This window comes from Cornus florida, unplaced genomic scaffold (genome assembly GCF_030987335.1).
Source record: "Cornus florida cultivar Cherokee Brave unplaced genomic scaffold, ASM3098733v1 CherokeeBrave_3.0.0_Hap2_Chr03, whole genome shotgun sequence".
NCBI lineage: Eukaryota > Viridiplantae > Streptophyta > Magnoliopsida > Cornales > Cornaceae > Cornus > Cornus florida.
The window spans coordinates 15,334,725-15,339,053 of NW_026775573.1; positions in this window are offsets into that span (position 1 = coordinate 15,334,725).

Sequence of the window (4,329 nt, forward strand, 5' to 3'; positions counted from 1 at the left end):
AAAGAACAATGTCCCTCTTCATACCTACCCACCAAAACCGCCCCTGATACATTTTGTCGTCTCCTGGATGAACAGAAAACTCAGAGTGGTGAGTCTCAGTCATCACATCCTTTCTTAAATCGTCAACAGAAGGTACTACTAACCATCCCTTGTACCTTAAACCTCCATCAGCCCCAACATAGTAGAATGGAACCACTCCGAAAGCTATCTCTGCAACCTTATCAATGCACGGCGGATCCGTGAGTTGTGCCTTCAAAACCTTATGAATAATAGAAGGTGTAACTACCATACAAGTCATGAAGGCATCCGACAACTCATCCACTGTCCTCAAAGCATTCCACTCAGTGGAAAATAGAGCAGAAAGACTACTAATAGGTTGGCGACTGAGTGCATCTGCCACCACATTCGCCTTCCCTGGATAGTACTGTATGGAGAAGTGATAGTCTTTCAGAAACTCGAACCATCTGCGCTGTCTCATATTTAGCTCCCGCTGAGTGAACAAGTACTGCAAACTCTTGTGATCATTAAATAACCTGAAGGACTCACCTAACAGGTAATGCCTCCAAATACGTAAAGCAAAGACCACAGCTGCCAACTCCAAATCATGCGTTGGATAATTAAGCTCATGAGGCTTAAGCTTCCGAGATCCATACGAAATCGGTTGCTCCTCCTGCATCAAAACATATCCAAAACCCTGCAACGAAGCATCCGTGTAGACCAGATACTCTATCCCGCTCTGTGGGGTAGACAAAACTGGTGCAGAAGTCAACCTAGTATTCAGCTCATCAAAAGCTCTCTGACAATGTTCATCCCACACGAACTGTACACCCTTCTTAGTCAGATGAGTGAGTGGTTCTGCTATCTTTGAGAACCCCTAAATGAACCTCCTGTAATATCCTGCCAAACCGAGAAAACTTTGAATCTCAGTAGGTGAAGTAGGTTGTCCCCACTCAACCACCGCTGAAACCTTGGCCGGATTCACTGCTATCCCCCTTTCGGACACCACATGACCCAGAAACCTCACCTCCCGCTGCCAAAATTCACACTTCTCGAACTTGGCATACAACTAGTGCTCACGAAGTATCTGCAAGACTATCCGAAGATGTCTAGCACGATCATCCTCCGTCCGAGAATAGATCAAGATATCATCAATAAAGACAATGACAAACTGATCCAAATAAGCCCAGAAGACCCTGTTCATTAAGTCCATGAACACTTCTGGTGCATTAGTTATCCCAAATAGCATGACACGGAACTTATAAGATTCATATCTAGTGAGAAACACTGTCTTTGGAACATCCTGCTCCCAAACCTGAAGTTGATGATACCCAGACCGCAGATCAATCTTAGAGAAATAGGTAACTCCCTTCAACTGATCAAACAAGTCATCAATCCTAGGCAACGGATACTTGTTACGAATCGTAACCTTGTTCAACTCCCTATAATCTATACATAAGCGGAGCGAACCATCCTTCTTTTTCATAAATAAAACTGGTACTCCCTAGGGTGAAGTACTCCTGCGAATGAAACCCTGGCTGAGTAGTTGCTGAATCTGATCCCTCAGCTCGTGCATCTCCATGGGTCCCATCCTATAAGGTACCCTAGCAATAGGTGTTGTGCCTAGAGCTAAGTCTATCATAAAGTCGATCTCACGACTAAGTGGCAACCCTGGAATCTCCTGAAACACATTCGGGAAATCCTGTACAATTGGTATATTATCCAATGACACAGTAGTCCCCTCCTCCGTTTCCTCCTCCACATGGAACAAATAGGTACTAATGACCCCGCTAGAACGTGGCATAGTGACGACATACATGTCCTGACCAGGTATGGTAAACACAATAGACCAATCAAAATAATTAACTTGGGCATGGTAGTGAGACAACCAATCCATCCCAAGTAACACAGCATGCGTGTGCATATCCAGAACTACTAGATTGGCTAGAAATCTGGGCCTACAACATTTAGTGACACCAACTAAACTATCCAAATCCAATGCTAAATATTCCGTAGAGCAAAACACGTGAGGTAACTAAAGTACTTCGACGTTACTCCCTTTTAGATTGTCGTACTATCCTGGGAATTCATCATTCGAAAACAAAACTACCACATCGACTTACACAAGTTCATTTATATATTCCTTGGTAATCGTCCTGTCTTAACACAACATACATTTAAACAAATATTTGTTTGTTTATCCAAAACCAATCACTCCACTGTGATAATCCTTTATTATTGCAACAAAAATAACAACAAAAATAGTTCCATAAACCATTTATAGAAGAAATCTCTACATACTTTAAACCATCAGCTGTCAAAAGCATAATAATAAAATATTCTTTAACATATTACTAGTGTGTGTGATTAAATCTGTACCACACTCTTATTAATACCTCCACTACTAAAAATAACTGAAATTACTCCTAAAAGAACCATTCTCCTTGGGAGTCAGTACCCTCCTGCCCGAACTGCCTGGTATCTTCTCATTTGGGACACTGCTTGAAAGTGTGACCCATCTCCCCACATGTATAACAAGTACCCCAAAAAGTACCAAACGGTTACCCCTGCTAGTTAGCCTCTGACTGATCCCATCCTGCCTGTGGTCCTTCATTATGCTGTCTCCGAGCGAACCTAAGACATTGTCTGGCTGTATGCCCATAATTACCGCAGGCATAACAATGTCCTTTAAACACATTCTGCACCACTGGTACTACTTCTAGTGTCTGCTGAACGTGTAACTGATTCTGAAGTGCAGTTGCTACCCCCGCTGCTACAGCTTGAACAATGGTGTAAACTAACTGAGGAGTAAACTCTGGTTTCCTGCCTTGATTATAGCCTTGGTCCTGGGACTCCTGAGTTAGTTGTTCATCCTCTTGCTCGATATGCAACTGACCACCTTCCTCCTGCTCCTCCTCCTGAAACCTAGGCAGTAACTGTTCTTCCCCCATTTGCTGACGCTATAGGAAATCTTGCTTCCTACGTGCCGCTTCCCTTTGCTGCCCACAGTTCCGTCTGGTTCTAGCGTTAACCATTCTGTTAACACAGAAGATAGACATCAGTACGATTTTAAATGGACTGTAAAAGAATTCAACGAATCCTAAACACAAGCTCTATTCAAAAGAAAACGCTACGCGGAAGTCTTAATACGAAACGTCCTAGAGACATTTGAACCTTGAGTGCTCTGATACCAACTGTGATACCCTTCGGATCCGAGACATGGGTTGATCAGGCCCAGGCCCAAACCTGAGGGAAATATCAAACAATTAAAGTATTTTAAAGCGAACACAGAATAGAAATTTAAGGATTTAAATAAAGAACCAAAAGAAATATAAAATCCTCCAAACTGAAAATATTAATAATCCAATCCTTCCAAAACCTCCAAGGTTACAACTTGAGAATCCAACTAGTGGACCCCGAAATAAAACATCAACTGAAACTGAATAACTGAAAGTAAAAATAACCCAAGACTAAAGCGTAACGTGAAATCCTACGTTACTGGTGGAATGAAAGAGAGTCTCTGCTTAGCACGATCAAGCTTGAGACTGGAACCGTCCAATACGTGAAAAGAATAATAAAGGAGTGGGTCAGGCCCACTAGCAAGTTCTAATCTAACTGCAATCCACACAGTGACCCGATACACAGATACACCGTAGACACCTCATAATATCTATCTAGTCCATACATATATATATATATATATATATCCACATTAAGGGACATTCACTGGTCTATAATAGGGGTCTCAACCTCAGTAGAAGGCAACATGCGAAAACGCACCCAAAGGTGGGCATGAGTACCTAGACCTAACAGGGTACACCTCAACCTATTATAACCAACTACGCATCCACTGCATATACGCACCCTAACCAACGAGTTTGAAACTCAAGCTCATCTCATGGTACCATAAACATATATATAAAGTCCGTCCAAAATCAGGGTATGTAGTTTAACTATTTATTAAACTGACATACAATAAACCAACTAGTTAGTCACTCAACTTATTCAGTTGAAATGACTTAACTACCATCCATTAATCCAAGAAGCCACTCAACTTAGTTGCAGTTGATTTGACTTAAACAAAATTAGGATTCAATATTTATAAATCCATTCCTTTAATCCGTTAGGTTAGGTTTAGGCGTTTTGAGCTAAACCGTCCCTAGTATGTCACCGTCCCATACCGGTGCATACAATCCTCCATATCCTTGTAAATTACATCATATATATAATAGTTTAGTAATTTACAATCCAAAACTAATATCCAAATAATTGCAGAAAGAAGATTAACAATCTAGCAATTAAAATCCAGTATTAATCTGTGTAATTGCATCA